At 42.5% G+C, this 21,972-nt stretch overlaps 1 long non-coding RNA gene across 1 annotated transcript; it reads right to left on the reverse strand.

Annotated features, from left to right (window-relative positions):
- Window positions 1–12,785: 12,785 nt before the first annotated feature.
- LOC101907007 (uncharacterized) lies at window positions 12,786–21,959 on the reverse strand. The gene is made up of 3 exons (XR_239343.5): window positions 21,441–21,959; window positions 20,469–20,622; window positions 12,786–18,408 (listed from the first exon to the last, which is right to left on the reverse strand). It is a non-coding gene; the product is annotated as an uncharacterized lncRNA (long non-coding RNA).
- Between the last annotated feature and the right edge of the window lie 13 nt (window positions 21,960–21,972).

Genomic DNA, 21,972 nt, shown 5'->3' on the forward strand with positions numbered 1-21,972 from the left:
TTTCACTCTCTACTTTCACTTTCATCAAGAGGCTTTTGAAGTTCCTCTTCACTTTCTGCCATAAGGATGGTGTCATCTGCATATCTGAGGTTATTGATATTTCTCCGGGAAATCTTGATTCCAGCTTGTGCTTCTTCCAGTCCAGCGTTTCTCATGATGTACTCTGCATATAAGTTAAATATGCAGGGTGACAATATACAGCCTTGACGAACTCCTTTTCCTATTTGGAACCAGTCTGTTGTTCCATGTCTAGTTCTAACTGTTGCTTCCTGACCTGCATACAAATTTCTCAAGAGGCAGATCAGGTGGTCTGGTATTCCCATTTCTTGAAGAATTTTCCACAGTTTATTGTGATCCACACAGTCAAAGGCTTTGGCATAGTCAATAAAGCCGAAATAGATGTTTTTCTGGAACTTGCTTGCTTTTTCGATGATCCAGCGGATGTTGGCAATTTGATCTCTGGTTCCTCTGCCTTTTCTAAAACCAGCTTGAACATCAGGAAGTTCACGGTTCACATATTGCTGAAGCCTGGCTTGGAGAATTTTGAGCATTACTTTACTAGCGTGTGAGATGAATGCAATTGTGCGGTAGTAAACGACATACCAACTGGAAAACCAGACCCGCCCGCCTCCCTACCCATGGAAGAGCCCCAGGGCTCGTATCTAGACTCTCCATTGCCTAAAAGAATACACTAATTATGTGTGTAACCAAATAGAATCATAAATTCTATTATGCTTATTGGGGTATGACCACAGGCCTATTGATAATTGTCCACTGTTAACTACCTAGGCTTAAGGCATACGAATCATGGGTTTAAGGCATATGAATCATGGCTTAACTTTGATTGTATCTTTCTTTTCCTTTGATCAGACTAGTTTCAGAGAATTTGGGGAGGTGGGTTTGAACATGTACACTTAGGGTATATAAGGTGTTCACAAAAACTAGTCAGAGTCCTTGGCTAAGAGGAGACTGTCTTCGGCCCGCCGGTGTAATAAACTGCACTTCACTATCTGCATCGTCCTTCTGAGTGAGTTTGTTTCCTGGAACGCGTGGCTACAATTGGTGCACTGGCCGGGAAACTCCTCACTTTTAGGAGACAGGTCTCAGTTGAGGCCACCCCGAGGCTTTGTGGCTTGAATCTCCTAGAGGGGGGAAGGTGCCTCGCCCCTCTGGAAGAATTCAGCCTTTCAACCCCCGGTTTCTTTGCTTTGGCAGGTAGTGAACGGCAGCAAGGGAACTGAGAGCTCAGGTGAGGAGGAACCCACCTGGCAGGGTGAAAGAGGGGGCCTGATCACCCACCCTGGGAGGGACTAGAAGGGACATGGACCCACAGGGGCCTAGAATAGACAGGTGGCAGCGATTGCTTGGTACACGGGTCGACGAGCGTGTTAGGGCTTAGGAAGGAAATTTGTGAAGGTCATTTAGGAGGTGGTGTCCATGCAGTTTTGGGGAGAATTATTACTAAGCAATTGCCAGGGGATTTTTAGGAGAAGAAAATTGGTCCTTGTGTGCTCATATTCTACCCTCCCCCAGGACGTGTCCCATCTGCTGTGAAATTCTTCACCCCCTTGGAATTGTCAGGCTAGAAGGAGGGGAATACATAAGTGAGTACGAATTGGCTTTTCTGGAGATGGCCTATGACGTGGGATATTTAACCCATCTGTGTTTTCATCCACACCTGATCAAGCCCACCAAGGCATAACAGACTTTAAAAGTTAAGGGAGAAACAGTCTTGGACCATGTGGTGTTCTGGTTTGGCCGTGCTGACCAGCAGGTGAAGACACGCCGATCCCCCTTCTCCCTCTGGAATCTAGCAGGTAAGGCTCTTCTCACCCCAATTAGGAAGGAGGCAGAATGGCAATTTAAATGTTTCATTGAGTGGAAATATCAGAAGTACATAGGGTACTGAGAACTTCATAGAATGAAAAGGAAAAGTAGAAGGTCTGAGAAGGTAAGCAAAATGGGGGGAAGTGAATCTAAGGCAACTGTATTGGAGTGCATGATTAAAAATTTAAAGAAGGGATTTGGAGGAGACTATGGGGTGAAGATGATGCCTAACCGCCTCCACATACTCTGTGAGGTCGAACGGCCCCCTGTGGGAGTAGGATGGCCACCAGAGAACACCATGAACTTACAAATAGTGGAAGCAGTCTCTACAGTAGTCACAGGAGACCCAGGACACCCGGATCAAAATCCATATATTGACTCATGGCTAGGGTTAGCTCAAGACCCTCCTTTTACTTGGACAAGGTTCTGTATTCCAGAAGGAAAAGGGAAAAATATTAATGGCACAAAAATTGACTGATGATAAAAAAGGAAATTCTATAGGATTTGGACGGGGATGACCTGACTCCTCCCCCATACTGGATAATGACGCACCTGCCTCCCAGTGCTCCATCAGGACCGGAGGCCACCTTAATGCCGAACCCAGGGCCAGGGGAAGTCCTGAAGCAGCCGCTGCTCCTCCGCCAGCTCTCCCGGAGTTCGTAGAGCCGCCGTTTCGGCAGGCTCCGATCCCAGCGATGGAGACCTCTGGTCAATGCCCCCAGAATTCCATCTCAGCCGGACCTCCTAGATTGTATCCACCTCTGTCAGTGAGTATTGATGGAGAGGGGGAAGAAAACACAGGAATTAGACAGAGGCTGCGCTCTGCCAAGGAACAGGCGGAAAGAATCCCACTACAGATGCCTCTCAGAGAGCCTCCGGTTCAGGACGCACGTGGGCACTACTATCAGCCCCCTGTAGCCTATTATTATTTTCCTCTACAGATATATTAAACTGGCAGAGACACAGGATCCTAACTGAGGTCAGAAAATGGTTAAAAGAAATGGCACCTGAGGGTACTATAAACCCACAGCGGTGGGCAGAACTTGCCACCCCCGATGAGAGGCTCAACTGGGACTGTAACACAGAGGAGGGGAGCGGCCACCTGGAGAGATATTGGGCAGCTATTTTACAAGGCCTCAAGAGGGGGCCCCGAAAACCTATGAGTATGGCAAAACTCTCCAAAGTGATTCAAAGGGAAAGCGAATCACCCTCTGAGTTCTACGAAAGACTGTGGGAGGCCTGTAGACTTTATACGCCAATAGATCCAGAGGCTGCTGGGTCTCAGATGGTGATAAATGCAGACTTTGTGTCTCAAGACTATCTCGAAAATGTCAGATGGGGGGACACCAAGTGACTCATGAATTTTTATACATCCCTGAATGCCCAGTACCTTTGTTGGGAAGAGACTTGCTAAATTGGGGGCACAAGTGACCTTTCCCCGCCAAAAAAGACCCACTCTTCGAGTGGGATCAACCACCTATTTACTCTTCCTCTGGGTAACCCCTCAAGATGAATGGAGGTTGCTCGATCCCCCAGAAGAGAAACCGAACAGGCTACACAGTCGAGAAAGAGAGCTAACTCAACAATTCCCTGAGGTCTTGGAGGCAGACAACCACCCCCAGCACCCCCAGACTTGCAAAACAAGTCCCACTAGTAATAGAACTCAAACCCAGTACAATTACATCAGCACCCTCCTTGGGCCTGCCAGACCTATATAAACTATTTACTCTTTACCTGACTGAAAAGGACAAGGTGGCTATGGGAGCATTGTCCCAGACTATGGGGCCATGGGACAGACCCGTGGCTTATCTCCCAAAATGGCTGGACAATATTGCCACTGGGTGGCTGGGATGCTTATGGGCAGTTGTGGCAGTTGCCTTACTGGTCCGGGAGGCAACCAAGCTGACTCTGGGCCAAGATTTGATCATAAAAGTCCCACATGAGGTCAACACTCTCCTGCGAGGGGACCCCCATAAATGGCTGTCAACATCCCGGACTACTCAATACCAGGGACTGTTATGTGAAAAAGCCCATGTTACTATTGAGCCTTGTCAGGCCCTGAATCTGGCCACCCTCCTTTCTGTGGGAGAAGGTGGGCCCTCCCATGATTGCAAGGAAATATGCCAGCAGACCTGACTTGAGAGACCAGCCAATCCCGGACCCAGATTAGGTCCTGCACACCAGTGGCACCAGCCTGGTGAAACAAGGACAATGACTGTCGGGATATGCAGTAGTCATGGAAGAAACCATCGCTGAGGCTAGCTCTCTGCCATCACACTGGTCCGCTCGATGGGCTGAACTATGCTCTAATCCAGACCCTCAGCTGTCAAAAGGTAAGAAGACAAACATTTACACAGATTCTAGGTATGCTTTTGCCACAATACATGTACACAGGGCTCTGTATAAGGAGAGAGGCCTTTTGACAGCTAGTGAAAAAGAGATTAAATAAGGAAGAAATTAAGGCCCTATTACATGCTGCCTGGGAACCAGAAAGGGTTGCAGTCATACACTCCCAAGGACATCAAAAAGAGGATACCCCCTGGTCTCGGGGAAACAGACTGGCTGATAAGACAGCTAAACAAGCAGCTGAGGGCTTGGGGTGACAAGTGAAGCCCCTATTAAAGCTCTCATATTGGTGAAGCTGCCTGAGCTAACGCTGGACTCTCCAAAATACACTGAACCCCAAAACCAAAGTCAAAGCAGAAGGGGCTATCAAGACTGAAAAGGGATGGTGGGAATTGCCAAGTGGCAAATTATTGATACTGGAGGAGCTGGCACCCATTCTGCTAAGCCAAACACACCAAGCAACCCACCTAGGCCATGATAAACTGGAAGAGCTAATTCGAAAATACTTCTTGGTTCCCCGCCTCTCTTCCCTATGCAGGACAGAATCTCAGAACTGCACTGCCTGCTCACAGGTCAATGCTGCCTCTGGCACAAACAGAAATCTTTGGGGATTCAGCTAAAAGGCACACTGCCCTTTGAACACCTGGAAGTGGACTTCACTGAAATGAAACCTCACCAACACTACTGTTACCTGCTGGTCATGGTATATACATTCTCAGGATGGGTAGAAGCTTTTCCTACCTGGACTGAAAGAGCATCAAAAGTAGCCCGGTGCCTGCTTAGGAAAATAGTTCCCAGATTTCGATTTCCTACCAGCATTGGATCAGACAATGGCCTGACTTTTGTAGCTGATTTAGTACAAGTAAGCAAAACTGTAAACATCACATGGAAACTGCACACTGCATATAGGCCCAGAGTTCTGGGATGGTGGAATGAACCAACCAGACACTTAAAGAGACTCTCCAAATGGATCATAGAGACTGACTGCTCCTGGGTGGACTTGCTTCTGACGGCTCTGCTCAGACTCAGGATGACCCCACAGTCCCAAGGCTGTTCTCCTTAGGAAATTGTGTATGGGAGGCCCCCTCCCATAATAAAACAGGTGTCAACAAATTTGCCTCAGGTAAGGAGGGATGGGATTTCACAGCAGATGGAACTGGGTAAGGTAATAAATCAGGTAACTAAGTTTGTACAAGAAAGAGTGCCGTTCCCCTTGGGGAACAGATTCATAAGTTTAAGCTTGGTGACTAAGTATGGGTCAAAGATTGAAAACATGATTTGCTAGCCCCTTGGTGGAAGGGCCCTTATATTATTCTAACTACCCCTACAGCACTTAAAGTTGCAGATATTGCCCCTTGGATCCATCATACCAGGGTGAAGAGAGCATAACATGCAGACCCAGAAAACGCTGAGTGGACTGCACAGAGGGACCCCACTGACCCTCAAGAGACTAAGACCATCCTTAAGAAGAAGGAAAAGAAAATCCCAGATGAGCCCCTTCAGGATGAAGCGGCATGATCAACTCCTGCTGCTTGACCTCATTGACATGCCAACTTCCACAATACCTCCGACTGTTGTGTATGTGGGGCTATGCCTCTGTCTATGATGGGTGGACTTCCCTGGTGTCTGTCACCGCTCCGCCAAGGAGACTTTAAACCACTCGGCTCTTTTCTGGGACACAATCATAATCTCTCCCTGCTCTCTTGATGTAAGCCAGACCTACAGTCAATAGACTTGGGTCATGGGGTTACATATTATGTAAACACCAGTTTCATAAAAGTAATTTGAATTAATTTAATTCAAATTAAAATGGTTTTGGACATGCTCACAGCTGCTCAAGGAAGGACCTGTGCTATAATTAAGGTTGAATGTTGTGTATATATTCCTGATTTATCTGACAATGTATCAGCTGCTTTAGATGTCATGAAAAAACCAGGTAAAAACAATGTCAAATAAAAACATTCCTTTCTGGACTTCGGTACTATCCTTGGGTGAAGGGTGATTGGCAGAAAATTAACTTACCATTATTATAGTTGCCTTGATAGTTCTGTTCTGTGGACCTTGCATTTTACAATGTATTATGAACTTTGTAACCCAAAAGTTGGTGTCGTTCTCCCAGATTGGTGGTTGGAGAGCCAGGGTGCAATATATCCCTATGAGTGATGTTCATACTATGAATTAAGAGCATCAAGAGTGGGGAATGAAGGAGGAAACAGACAGAACAGGCTCCATCTTCAAAGCAGGACTCCATCTTGGGCCGGACTGTGGACTTTGAGCTATATGCCCAGTATCTATGGAAATGACACACCAACTGGAAAACCAGACCTCCCCCCCCCCCCCCCCCCCCGTGATGGAAGAGCCCCAGGGCTCGTGTCTAGACTCTACATCGCCTAAAAGAATACACTAATTATCTGTGTAACCAAATAAACCATAAATTCTATTATGCTTATTGGGGTATGACCACAGGCCTATTGATAATTGTCCACTGTTAACTACCTAGGCTTAAGGCATACGAATCATGGGTTTAAGGCATATGAATCACGGGTTAACTTTGATTGTATCTTTCTTTTCCTTTGATCAGACTAGTTTCAGAGAATTTGGGGAGGTGGGTTTGAACATGTACACTTAGGGTATAGAAAGTTTTCACAAAAACTGGTCGGGGTCCTTGGCTAAGAGGAGACTCTGCCTTGGGCTCGCTGGTGTAATAAACTGCACTTCACTATCTGCATCGTCCTTCTGAGTGAGTTTGCTTCCTGGAACATGAGGCTACAACAGGAGCATTCGAGACAGTGTGGAAGGATTTGACAAACTTTCAAGGATATTTTCCCAGTGTCCCAGTTGACTGCAAAAGAGACATCAAATTCTGGACCAATGCCTTGATGATAGACCTCTAAGAGGGTGCAAAGGAGGATGTCCCCTGTTTTAGATTTCTGGCCTTGGAACCGTTGCAGTTATAAGGTCACCAACTTGGAAGACTATTGTTAAGGGTCTTGTAGTCTGTTTGGAATAGAAAGACAATTAAGATTGAGAACTAGTAGACTATGAGTACCCAGGTAAAGGAGGCTAGAGCAGAGTAGTAGGGGTCATGTCAGTCTTACAATCTTAGTGTTAATTTCTGCTTTACATTGATTCAGTTACAAATAATGGAACTACTTCATATATACTATTGAGTTTTCTTTTTTATATTCTTTTCCATTATGGTTTATCACAGAATATTGAAATAGTTCCCTGTGCTATACAGGAGCATCTTGCTATTCATCCATTTTATATATAATAGTTTGGACATGAGTTTGGGTGAACTCCGGGAGTTGGTGATGGACAGGGATCCTGGCGTGCTGCAATTCATGGGGTTGCAAAGAGTCGGACATGACTGAGAGACTGAACTGAATTGAACTGATGTGTATTTAGGATATACAAAGCTCCAGATGGTCAGGTTAGAAGCAGTGTGGGAATATGTTTCTCTGGCGTTTGCTAGTCTTTGAGAATTTCCCAGGAGCAATCACTTCTGTTTCTTATATCCTTCCTGTGTCAAGATCTAAGGCTGTAACTTAGTCACTGTTCTCCTATGTGAGGAATGGAATTGCTGGGTCATACAGTACCACAATGTTTAACATTTTGAGAAACTTCCAAATTGTTTTCCATTTTGTATTACTACCCATGTATGAGGATTCTAATTTTTCCATCCTCATCAACACTTATTATCTCTCTTTTTAATTTTAGCCACCCTCTTTTTAATTTTAATCACAGCCACCCTGGTGGTTGTGAAGAGGTATCTCAGTGTGATTCAATTGATTTTTGACAAAGGTGCAAAGGCTATTCAAAGGAGAAAAGATAGTCTTTTCAATAAACAGTGCCAGAACAATAGGATCAGTTCACTTCAGTCGCTCAGTCATGTCTGACTCTTTGTGACCCCATGAACTGCAGCATGCCAGGCCTCCCTGTCCATCACCAACTCCCGTAGTCCACCCAAACTCATGTCCATTGAGTTGGTGGTGCCATCCAACCATCTCATCCTCTGTCGTCCCCTTCTCCTCCTGCCCCAATCCCTCCCAGCATAAGGGTCTTTTCAAATGAGTCAGCTCTTTGCATCAGGTGGTCAAAGTATTGGAGTTTCAGCTTCAACATCAGTCCTAGCAATGAACACCCAGGACTGATCTCCTTTAGAATGGACTGGTTGGATCTCCTTGCAGTCCAAGGGACTCTCAAGAATCTTCTCCAACACCACAGTTCAAAAGCATCAATTCTTTGGTGCTCAGCTTTCTTTATAGTCCAACTCTCACATCCATATACGACCACTGGAAAAACTATAGCCGTGACTAGACAGACCTTTGTTGACAAATTAATGTCTCTGCTTTTTAATATGCTGTCTAGGTTGGTCATCACTTTCCTTCCAAGGAGTAAGCATCTTTTAATTTTGTCTTTTAACAACAGGATAACCATATGCAAAAGATGACAGTCTAATCAAACTGTCATCATATACAAAAATTAACTCGAGGGCCTCCCCGGTGGTCTAGTGGTTAAGAATCTGCTTGCCAATGCAGGGCACATGGATTTGATCCCTGGTCCAGGAAAATTCCATATGCCGTGGAGCAACTAAGCCTGTGAGACACAACTACTGAGCCAGCCCTCTAGAGACAGCAAGCCACAGCTACTGAGCTCATATGCCACAATTACTGACGTGTGCACACCTAAAGCCCATACTCTACAACAAGAGAAGCCATGGCAATGAGAAGCCTGAGCACCAAGGTGAAGAGTAGCCCCTGCTCTCTGCAACTAGAGAAAGCCTGTGCACAGCAATGAGGACCCAGTGCAGCCAAAAATAAATAATAAAAAAAAACAACTCAAAATGGATTACAGACTTGCATGTAAAGAATAAAACCATAAAGCTTCTGAAAGGAAATATAGAGGAAAAATTTTATTAACTAGATCAAGGAAAAATTTCTAAGATACTATATAAAAATGATCCATAAAATAAAAAATGATAATTTGGCCTTCATCAAAATTTTGAACTTTTGCTCTTACAAAAGATACTGTTAAGAGAATGAAAAGATGAGTCACAGATTAGGAGGAAATATTCACAAAACATATCTAATGAAGGATTTGTATCCATAATATATAAAGAACTCTTAATACTTTAAATGAGATAGCTAACAGTTCAATAAAAAACAGGAAAAGGATATTTGAACAGACAGTTCACCAGTGATGCAAGTAAGAACATGAAGAGATGTTCAACATCATTAGTCATTTGCTGTTGTTCAGTCGCTAAGTCTTGTCTGACTCTTTGCAACCCCATGGACTGCAGTACGCCAGGTTTCCCTGTCTTTCACTATCTCCCAGAGTTTGCTCAAAATCATGTCCCTTTTATTGGTGATGCTATCCAACCATCTCATGTTCTGTCACCCTCTTCTCTTCCTGCCCTCAATCTTTCCCAACATCAGGGTCTTTTCCAATGAGTCAGCTCTTCACATCAGATGGCCAAAGAATTGGAGCTTCAGAATCAGTCCTTCCAGTGAATATTCAGGACTGATTTCCTTTAGGATTCACGGGTTTGATCTCCTTGCTGCCTAAAGGACTCTCAAGAATTTTCTCCAGCACCAAAATTAGAAAGCATCAATTCTTTGGTGCTTGACCTTCTTTATGGTCCAACTCTCACATCCGAACATGACCACTGGAAAAACCATAGCTTTGACTATACGTGAAGAGATGTTCAATATCATTAGTTATTTGCGGTTGTTCAGTCGCTAAGTCTTGTCTGACTCTTTGCAACCCCCTGGACTGCAGTACGCCAGGTTTCCCTGTCTTTCACTATCTCCCAGAGTTTCACTATCTCCCAAAGCTTTGACCTTTGTTGGGCAAGTGATGTCTCTGCTTTTGAATATGCTGTCTAGGTTTCTCATAACTTTCTTTCCAAGGAGAAAAGTGTCTTTTAATTACATGGCTGCAGTCAGAGTCTGCAGTGATACTGGATCCTGAGAAAAGAAAATCTGTCATTTTCCACATTATTCCCTTCTATTTGCCATGAAGTGATGGGACCAGATGCCATGATCTTCGCTTGTTGAATGTTGAGGTTTTTTTTGTTTGTTTGTTTTTTTTTTAATTAAAAAAAATATCATTTATTTGGCTGTGTCAAGTCTTAGTTTAGCACACAGGATCTTTAATTGTGACATGTGGGATCTAGTTACCTGACTAGGGATCAAACCCAGGCCCCCTGCATTGGGAGCTCAGAATCTCAGCCACTGGCCCACCAGAGAAGTTCCTGAACTTGAATTTTCAATGCACATTGTTTTAAATCACATCCTGGGTGATCACATATAAAGCAATGGGAAATCACATATAAAAATGGACTAATTAAACATTATGGGCTAATCATTTAGAGAGCAGACCCCTGTAAGAGAAAATGCCACAAACTGCTACATGTATTCACAGGAGCTTATCTCAGTCTTGGAAGTATTGAGGAACAAGAAATGCAGGGTCATTACAGCCTCTCATGATGCAACTAGGGAAGTAAGTTTCCTGCATCTGTGGCTGCCATATTACATCTGCAATGGGTAGAGGTAGGAAACGTTCACTGTTAGAAGAACAAGATGTTTCCCACAGAAATCATGTAATTAGGAGAATCCTTGGACATGAAGAGGGTCACAGGATATGAGAAAATCACTGAGGGATCTTCGGAAGCCTGAAGAAGTAGCCTGATGGACCTCAAAGAGCCACAGGAACATGCAGGGAATTGTGTGAACTTGAAAACCAAAGAGGACCCAGGAAAAGGGGCCTTGTCCACACTGCTGAGCAGAGTCCACACTGCTGCCCAGCAGGTAACTAACATCAAACATGTGTCTGACTGGGGCTGTTCCACACAGGCAGAGCCAGAAGTGAGAAAGCAGTGCTGGAGCTCAGGCCACCAGGCTGCCCTGCAGCTCTGTCTCCTGATGGTACAGAAGAGCTGAGAATCATGGTTTCCTCACTCCAGCGCCAGACTTCATGCATCTTCCTCTTCTCAAAAACTTTAACTCAGAATCACTAACAGAAGGACTGTGGATATAGTTTCCCACCTTACCCAAGATGACAACACAGTCCAGTAGAATCATCTAGACAGCAGCTTTCATCTCCACGTCAACAAGTCCTTCTTCTTAACTCAGTGTTTTGTGTCCAATTTCTAACCAAGGTCAAGGACAATGAGCAGAGGCCAAATTACAAACATTACCAGGCAAGACAGAAGGTCCTTTAAGACCTTCCACAATTACTAATTACTGTGAAGAATACAGATATGGTATCCATTGTCTACAAAGAAACATAGAAGACACATCTTTCAGTATAAAGGTTCTGCTGCTGCCGCTGCTAAGTCGCTTCAGTCGTGTCCGACTCTGTGTGACCCCATAGACGGCAGCCCACCAGGCTCCCCCGTCCCTGGGATTCTCCAGGCAAGAACACTGAAGTGGGCTGCCATTTCCTTCTCCAGTGCATGAAAGTGAAAAGTGAAAGTGAATTTGCTCAGTCGTGTCTGACTCCTAGCAACCCAATGGACTGCAGCCCACCAGGCTCCTCCATCCATGGGATTTTCCAGGCAAGAGTATTGGAGTGGGGTGCCATTGCCTTCTTCCGAATGTTGAGTTTTAAGCCAGCATTTTCACTCTCCTCTTCCACCCTCATCTAGAGTCTTTGGTTCTTCTTTGCTTCCTGCCATTGATATCATCTGCATATCTGAGGTTGTTGATATTTCTCCTGGCAATCTTGATTCCAGCTAGTGATTCATCCAACCCAGCATTTCACATGTTGTACTCTGCATATAAGTTAAATAAGCAGGGTAATAATATACAGCCTTGATGTATTCCTTTCCCAATTTGAACCAGTCCACTGTTGTATGTCTGGTTCTAACTGTTACTTCTTGACTTGCATATAGGTTTCTCAGGAGACAGGTAAGGTGATCTGGTATTCCCAACTTTTTAAGAATTTTCCAGTTTGTTGTGATCCACACAGTCAAAGGCTTTCATGTAGTCAATGAAGCAGAAATAGATATTTTTCTGGAATTCCCTTGCTTTCTCTCTTATCCAATGAATGTTGGCAATTTGATCTCCAGTTCTTCTGCCTTTTCTAAATCCAGTTTGAACATCTGGAAGTTCTTGGTTCATATACTGCTGAAGCCTGACTTGAAGGATTTTGAATATGACCTTGCTAGCATGTAAAACGAGTGCAATTGTACAGGAGTTTGAACATTCTTTGTATTGCCCTTCTTTGGATTTGAAATGAAAACTGACATTTTCCAGTCCTGTGGTGGCCACTGCTGACTCTTCCATATCTGCTGGCATATTGAGTGCCTCACTGATGACACAGCATTCTCACTTCTAGGTATTTACATTAGGAAGTGAGAACTTATATTCTTACAAAAGCCTATATATGAATGTTTAGAGTAGCCTTATTTATAATTATCAAAATGTGGAAACAATCCAAGTGGCCCTCAGTTGGTGAACAGATAAACTATGGTTCATCTGTACAACGGATCCCTACTCAGTAACTAAAAGAAACAAACTACTGATCCATCCAAGAACACAGTTGAATTGCAAATGCATTATGTCAACTTAAAGAATTAAGGCTGAAAAGGGTACATACTGCATAATTCCATTTATGTGACATTGTTGAAAAAGCAAAACCCACAGTGAAAGAAAACAAACAACGGAGGGAGTTTGGGATTGCAATATGCACACTATTTTATTTAAAATAGATAAGCAACAAGGACCCATCGTAAAGCACAGGGAACTCTTCTCAATATTCCATAATAATCTAAACGGGAAAATAATTTTTAAAAGAATAGATATATGTATATGTATAACTGAATTACTTTGCTGTACTCCTGAAACTAACACAACATTGTACATCAACTATAGCCCAATATAAAATAAAATTAAAAAAAAAACAAAACAAGAAAAAAAAGTGGTTACGTAAGGTTCAAGGTATGGTGAGGAGCCAATATCAGAGGAAGTTTTGGGGAGTGGGTGAACTGTGGATATACAACTTTATGTGTCTGTCATTACGGAAATGAGTGAATTTTATCATTTCTGAATATACCTCTGAGACTTCCCTATTGGTCCAACGATTAAGACTCCACCCTTCCACTGTAGAGGGCATGGATTTGATTCTTGATCCTGGAACTAAGATACCACATACTGCATGGCAAGGCTAATAATAATAAAATAATTAAAAATTTAAAAATTTATCAATAAAACTGACTTTTAAAAATTACACTTAAGGGAGCTTTAACCTCTTGAGAAACCTGTATGTAGGTCAGGAAGCAACAGTTACAACTGGACATGGAACAACAGACTGGTTCCAAATAGGAAAAGGAGTCCATCAAGGCTGTATATTGTCACCCTGCTTATTTAACTTATATGCAGAGTACATCATGAGAAATGCTGGGCTGGAAGAAGCACAAGCTGGAATCAAGATTGCTGGGAGAAATATCAATAATCTCAGATATGCAGATGACACCACCCTTACAGCAGAAAGTAAAGAAGAACTAAAGAGCCTCTTGATGAAAGTAAAAGAGGAGAGTGAAAAAGTTGACTTAAAGCTCAACATTCAGAAAACTAAGATCATGGCATCTGGTCCCATCACTACATGGCAAATAGATGGGAAAACAGTGGAAGCAGTGGCTGACTTTATTTTTTGGGACTCCAAAATCACTGCAGATGGTGACTGCAGCCATGAAATTAAAAGATGCTTACTCCTCTGAAGGAAAGTTATGACCAACCTAGACAGCAGAGACATTACTTTGCCAACAAAGGTCTGTCTAATCAAGGCTATGGTTTTTCCTGTGGTCATGTATGAATGTGAGAGTTGGACTATAAAGAAAGCTGAGCATCGAAGAATTAATGCTTGTGAACTGTGGTGTTGGAGAAGACTCTTGAGAGTCCCTTGGACTGCAAGGAGATCCAACCAGTCCATCCTAAGGGAAATCAGTTCTGAATATTCACTGGAAGGACTGATGCTGAAGCTGAAACTCCAATACTTTGGTCACCTGATGAGAAGAACTGACTCATTTGAAAAGACCCTGATGCTGGGAAAGATTGAAGGTGGGAGGAGAAGGGAATGACAGAGGATGAGATGGTTGGATGGCATCACTGACTCAATGGACATGAGTTTGGGTCAACTCCGGGAGTTGGTGATCGACATGGAGGCCTGGTGTGCTGCAGTTCATGGGGTCGCAGAGTCAGACACAACTGAGCGACTGAATGGAACTGAAGATGGGACTAAAAATATATAGACAACAACAACAAAGATGGAAGAATACGATTCTAAGCTAAAATATTCTAATATCCATTTTGGCATAGAAGGAGTATAAAAATCTTAATTTACTTTAGATATCATGTTAAGTATTTCTGTTTACAAATAAAGGACAGAAATAAAATACAAGAATCTCTTGCTTAACATTAGTAATCTGTGTCAGAAATCAGACGTTCTATGTGGGAGCACAGAGCAGAAGGGAGTGTGGTTCCCATTATTTTAACTGGGAAAAATTATAATGCATGATGTGTCTACACCAAACCCAAACAATTTCCTAAAACATAAATAAAATATAGTGAAACACCTGTACATAAGCAACAGTCTATTGTATTAAGATTTTATATGATTAAAACCGCTATTTCCTTCAAACAGCATAGTACTACCATAAGGATAGACATACAGATGAATAGAATTGACTAAAGACTAGAAAGTCTAGAATTAAAGCCTCACATACAGGCTAACTGATTTTCAACAAGGGTGCCAAAACCACTCAATGGGGGAAAGGACAGTCTTTTCAATAAATGATGCTGGGACAACTGAATAAGTTACATGCGAAACAAGGAAGTTTGACCCTTACCTTACGCCATACACAAAAACTAATTCAAATAGATCAAAGATCTAAACATATGAGCTAAAACTATAAAACCGTTAGGAAAAACACAGTGAAAAAGCTTCACATCATTGTATTTGTTAATGATTTCTTGGATATAACACAAAAGCACAGGCAATAAAAGAAAAAAAAAATGATAAATCAGACTTCATTGAAATTTAAAACATTTGTGTATCAAAGGATACTATCCAGAGAGTGCAAAGACAAACCACTGAATGGGAGAAAATATTTACAAATCATATATCTGATAAGAGATTCATATTCGGAGAACATAAAGAACTCCTACAACTCAACAACAAACAATCATCCCAATCCAAAAATGAGGAAAGAATGTGAATAGATATTTCTCCAGAGAAGATGTATGAACCATCAATAAGCACATGAAAAGATGTTTAACATCTCTAGTCATTAGAGAAATGCAAATTAAAACCACAATGAGATACCACTTCATACCAAGTAGGATGAAAATTATAATAAAACAAAACAAAACAGAAAATAACAAGTGTTGGCAAGGATGTGGAGAAATCAGAACACTTGGCATTGCTGCTTGGAATGTAAAATGGTGCAGCTGCTGTGGAAACAGTTTGGTGGGTTCTCAAGAACATAAACATAGGATTACCATATGATCTAGCAATTTCACTAATAGGTATACAGCCAAAAGAATTGAAAGCAGAGACTCAAATGGATATTTAAAAACCAGTGTTCACAGCAGCATTATTCCCAATAGTCCAAAGGTGGAAACAATACAAATGCCCATCAACTGATAAATGGATAATATAGTAACCTTAGAAATAGAATACAATGAAACAGTAACCTTAGAAAAGAATACAACTTCGACATGGATGAACCTTGGAAACCTTATGCTAAGAGAAATAAGTCAGATACAAAAGGACAAATATTGTATGATTTCACTTAGGTAAGATATTTGCTGCTGCTGCTGCTGCATCACTTCAGTCGTGTCCAACTCTGTGTGACCCCATAGACGGCAGCCCACCAGGCTCCCCCGTCCCTGGGATTCTCCAGGCAAGAACACTGGAGTGGGTTGCCATTTCCTTCTCCAATGCATGAAAGTGAAAAGTGAAAGTGAAGTCGCTCAGTCGTGTCCGACTCTTAGCGACCCCATGGACTGCGGCCTACCAGGCTCCTCCGTCCATGGGATTTTCCAGGCAAGATACTTAGAATAGGCCAATTAACAGACAGAAAGTAGAACAGAGGTTACCAGGGGCTGGGGGACACAGAGGAAATAAGGAGTTATTGTTTAATAGATACAGAGTTTGAGATGATTAAAAAGTTCTAGAAATGGAAGCATTGACGGTTGCACAATGTACTTGATGCCACTGAGTGAACACTTAAAAATCATTGAAAGAATAAGCTTTGTTATGTATATTTTACTACACACAAAAAGCAAAATGAAAAACTCTGCTTCCTAACCACCAAACGCTACTGCTGGTAGCAAACAGCTTCAACAATCTCGTGTGCAATAACTTGATACACTGATTTCTCTCTCTGCACCAAAGACATCTTGAGATACACATTCTTTTTGTGGGTGTGGAGGCACAATTTACAAAGAACACTTAATTCTGATATTGTATCAATAGTGGTTTGAATATAGCTTAAGCTATTTCCTACACTGAGTTTTGTTTAAAACAGTGTGCTGAATTTTAGGGATGTAAATTTAAAATTTTCTTATCTAAATATTGGCCAGAAAATATTGTGTTGAGAGATAAGAAATCTCTATGATGTTCTGGTATTGAAAACCAAGAGGATTCTCTTGAGAAACGTCTCACAAAAGTAAGAATTACAGATCTTCCAAACCAGAAGAAGCAAAACCAAGAAAAAAGAAAATGAAACCATTAAAATAAAAATGGTTGAAAAAACCTTGAAAAAAAAAAATAGAAGGCTTGGAAGGAGAAAAAAATACATAGAAAAAGCATAGTAAAGATAAAACACAAAATTAGATGGTAGAAATAAGTTCAAATTGATCAATAATCATGATAAATGTAAACAGATCAATGTTTACCTATTATGAGGCAGAGGCTTTCATATTGGATTTTTTTATGAAGCTTTTCGATTTTTACAAAAGACACTCCAAAAACATGATGACAGAAAGACTAAAGATAAAAGAATAGACAGAAGGAAAATACTGGTCAAAAGAAAGCTATTATGCATCTAATAACTTAGTCTCAATACATATCGCAAAAAAATCAATAGACTCAGAAAGAGAAATTGGCAAATCAATCATAATGGCAGATTTTCCTCCTCAATATTTTTTAATGAAAAATTTCAAATGTACCACAAGCTAGAAGAATCTTAGAGCATACATCCAAATGCTTACCGTCTAGTTCTACCAATAACACTTTTACTCTGCATTTGCTTCTTCACATATCAACCTCTGCACCTTTCTATCCATTTATTACACCATCTTATTTTGTATGCATTTCAAAGTAAATTCAGTCACTTTTCAAAGACTTCATTAAGTAAGGTTGATTATCTGATTGCAATTTTTTCATTTGTAATGAATTTTATATCCAATGAAACACACAAATCTTAAGTGCATGTTTGCTGAATTTTGACAAATGTATATATCTGTGTAAGCTAAACTCCAGGTAAGACACAGAACATTACCATCAATCCATAAAATTTTCTCATCTCCCTTCATAGTCAATCGTAACATATTTTTCTAGAAATGAATGGATCAAGTAGACAGGAAAAAAAAGAGTAATGATCTAGAAAATGTGAACAATGCAATTAATAGGCTTGAGCTAACAGACATAGAAAGAACTTCCTTCCATTAACAAGGAAATCACATTCTTTGCAAGCACATTTATGAAAATGAACCATGTACTAGGCCTCAAATGGATCTTCCACAAATTCCAAAGTCTGAGTTTCACAGAGACCATATTCTCTGATCACAAAGACAACGGACATATCTTGCCATGGCTTAGGAATATCTTGCCTGGGCATGGACCTAACCACAGAAGGGAAAGCAGGGTTCATGGGGAGATATGATTCCCATCACATGAACTGCTGGATTATGCTGGAACCTATTCCTGCTTATGCCAGTTTTTACTGGGTCTCTGTCATTTGCAACCCAAGAGTCCTGAAGAAAACACGTACTTCCTAGGAGAGACACAGTACAGCTATGAAAGCATTTTATAATTGAATGAACAATTCTTTACACTTCTAGCTTGCTTCAAGTATAAAGCACATTATTTAATCATTCATGAAACCACTGAGATTCCAAAAGTTGAAGTGACTCATTCAAGACTCCAGCTCCAGTGAGCCCCTGCACATGGCTCTGAAAATCTCTGAGTGAACTTCTGTCATGCTTATTCTACTCCATCTGCTTCCTAGGAGAGACAAGATAGAGAGTTCTTCAGGGCAGGGACTGGGTCTTCCTCATCTTTGTGTCCCCACTGCCTAGCAAAGATCCTGTCAAATAAAAGGTGCCACTGATACCTATTGGCTGAGTGGCTGAAGTAATGAATGATTTCTCTAGTCAAAGAGCAAGATTTAATGTGAGAGTTTGAGGGAGGAAAGAGAAAGAGAGGGCCTTTACTTTGACTCTTTCAGAGACATTAGACATTCTAGCTCCCCTAATCATTGCTTTAAATATGTTGCCTCAGTTAATCTTCACAATAACCCTATGAGATTGTGTTATCGGCTGAACTGTATCCCTCCTCCCTGCACCCAAATTCAGACTATTGTAAAGAAAAGAGAGGGATTCAAGAAAACCATGGAAAGACAGGCATAACTTTTGCCATAGGCTCTTAAAAGTACTGGGGCTTCCCTTGTGGCTCAGCTGGTAAAGACTCCATCTGCAATGTGGGAGACCTGGGTTCCATCCCTAGGTTGGGAAGATCCCCTGGGGAAGGGAAAGGCTACCCACACCAGTATTTTAGCCTGGAGAATTCCAGGGACTGTATAGTCCATGGGGTTGCAAAGAGTCAAACACGACTGAGCAACTTTCACTCACTTAACTTAAAAGTATTAAGAACCTCTCTCTCTCTCTGAGGACACATTGGCTTATCCTCTTGGGTTTTGTCATGAAACTGTGAACACGACCATATACAGCCTAAAGGTTGCATCCTTACAGCCTATGATCCAAGGGATGAAAAACTGAGACTTGAATCCAGATGGTCTGATGTCAGTAAACAAATGATATGGAAATAAAAAGGAAACCCCGGGTGGTTGAGAAGAATTTAACTCGCTCTACAGAATTATCTATAGGGCACAGTAATTAAGAATGTGGGTGCGACATAAATCCCAGCTGTTTCACTTGCTAGAGGTGTGACTTTGGGGAAGTAATTTAACTTCTCTGTCCTCATCTGTAATACAGGCATACCTCACTGTCCTCATCTGTAAGATAGTACCTATTTGTATTAGTTTCCTAGGGCTGCCATTATAAAATACTACAAGCTGGGTGGCTTAAACAACAGAAATGCATCTTCTCACAGTTCTGGAGGCTAGAAGTCCATGATCAAGGTGTCAGCAAGTCTGGTTTCTTCTGAAGCCCCTCAGAAGATAGCTGCTTTCTTTCTGTGTTCCCATGGTCATCATCTAGTCTCTGTCCTCAATTCCTCTTTTCATAGGGACACTTGTGATACTGGATTAGAGCCCACTCATATCACCTCACTTTACCCTAACCACCTCTTTAAAGGCCATATTTCCAAATAGCCACCTTCTGAGATACTGGAAGTTAGGACCTGAACATATGAATTTGGGGGCAGGGAGGAGGGATACAATTCAGCCAATAACATGATCCCATAGGGTTATTGTGAAGATTAAATGAGGCAATATTTTTAAAGCAAAAATCAGGAGAGCTAAAATGTTTTAAGTGCTCAATAACTGTTCATTGTAACTGAATATTTACTTTAGGCATACGGGTATCTAGCAAGTCACAAATCTTCCTTTGCTAGGGTACTGGCTGGAAACGACCCTATCTTAGCAAGAACTCTCAGTTCTTGCCTGGAAAGAGAATAGTAAGTGGACTTCTGTGATTCCCCCCTCCCCTCCACCTCCCCGCTGGAGTGCCTAACTTGCCTCAGCAGGATAGGCAAAAAAAAAAAAGGCAATAATTCATGGCAGGATAAGGAGAAAAGATGGAGCTTCTGGCTCCAGTAACTTATGTTCAGAACAGTACCCATACCAGGAGAACCCACAGAAGACTTCAAGGTGCCCTATGAGGATGACTTCCCTCCCTGCTCCTCCCGGCACCTTCTATCTCCTCATGAAGCTGTATGCTTCAGGATGGCAGCGACCACGTCTGTTTTACCTGATCTTCTCCCCAGGGCACAGCACAGTGCTGTGCTGGCACGTTGCAGGAGCCTCTCACATATTTATTGGGTAGGTAAAAAAAAGTAATGAATCAGGTTGATCAGTTTAATTGTACTGATCAGTAAGGACTCACCTTTTCGTATAAGTCAATCCTCCTCTTGGCCTCTGTTCTCCATCTGTCAAGTGGGAGAAGGTATGGAATGAGGCTCTCTCCACAACCCCTTCCAGTTCAATGCTTCCGGGATCTTAGGGTTCTCAGGAGACAGTCTGGATGCCTCTTCAAAGAACTAACGGAAGGGGAAACCAAACTGACTGAGCAAACTGTCTCAGGTGAAATGATTTCATGTGGGTCTGTGGTCCTCAAATTGTGGAGGACTGCACATAATTTTTTTTGTTTAATTTGGAAACAACATGGCCTATCTATTATTTTGCCAAATTTGGACATTGAAGGAAAAAAAATCCCATTAACTATCAACACCAGTTCTTTTAAAAAGATATATATATATTTAATACCAAGAAAGCAAGAAGTACATCGTCTCAGCAAAAAAAAAAAAAAAAAAAAAAACCCAAAACCAAAAACACAAACAACCAAAAACCCCACAAAAACCCACTCCCTCTCCCCATGGGAAAAAAGACAGGTGGCAACCTCACATGATTATTAGTATTTTCTTTGTAGATAGTCCTTAATTTCATCAGACTGATCCCTGTGTATAGTCCAGTCCTTGGGTCGTACTAACATTATTTTCACTACCCCTCAATACCTGTCAAGTGGGGCTTAATCTGCCCACTTTACAGATGGGGAAACAGAGGTTCAAAGAGCAAGTGCAAGATCAGGGAGACAGTAAGTAGTAGCGAGTTTTCTGGATGCCAACTTAGACCACCTTGGCAGAACCTAAACCAAAAGCTATTTCACAGCGGGGAAGAAATGACCTGCACTGGCCCCCCTGGTACGCCCCTTCGTGTTCTCAGTGAGTCTGGACTTGGATGCTTTGTCCTTTAACATACTACACGCTCATGATGTATCCACTTCATGCCAGGCACCGGGAAAGTGAAGGAAGACAAACCACACGTCCCCAGCCTCCTTGTCTCCTGTTCCCATACTCACCCTGGGTCCTGCTCTCCAGGCCTAACTCCTAATGCACTGGCGGCCAACGAATCCCCACCGCGGAAGTGGCTGTTAACAGTTTTGCGAGGGGGTTCCCTCTCCCAGAGGTGTTGGCGGTTTCCTAGGAGCCTCTGGGAACTTTCAACGCCTCCAAGACCCAAAGGACTGGGAGTGTAACGGTGCAACTCGAGGCACTGGGATAGGCTTTACCTGAGTTAACTTGGGAGCCAGGGGTCAGTTCAAACTCTTATCAACTAATACCCTGCTCGGACCCTCCCCCGTTCCCATAGGCTTTGCGTGGGCCCCGCAAACCCACAGCTCGGGCTGGGAAAACGGGGTCCCCCAAATTAGAAGGCCTTACTGTGGAGGAGGCTTACTGCTAGGGCTTGGGGACCCCCCGGACCGTGCCTACCCAGCTCCCTGACTGGACTGCCAGAACACGGAGCTCCCCTTTCCTGTTCCGCTCCGCTCCGCCCCGCACGCCGGCTGCAGGAACGCGCCTCCGTCGGGCCGCGCCGGTGCACGAGAGCTC

This window comes from Bos taurus, chromosome 22, assembly GCF_002263795.3.
Source record: "Bos taurus isolate L1 Dominette 01449 registration number 42190680 breed Hereford chromosome 22, ARS-UCD2.0, whole genome shotgun sequence".
Lineage (NCBI taxonomy): Eukaryota > Metazoa > Chordata > Mammalia > Artiodactyla > Bovidae > Bos > Bos taurus.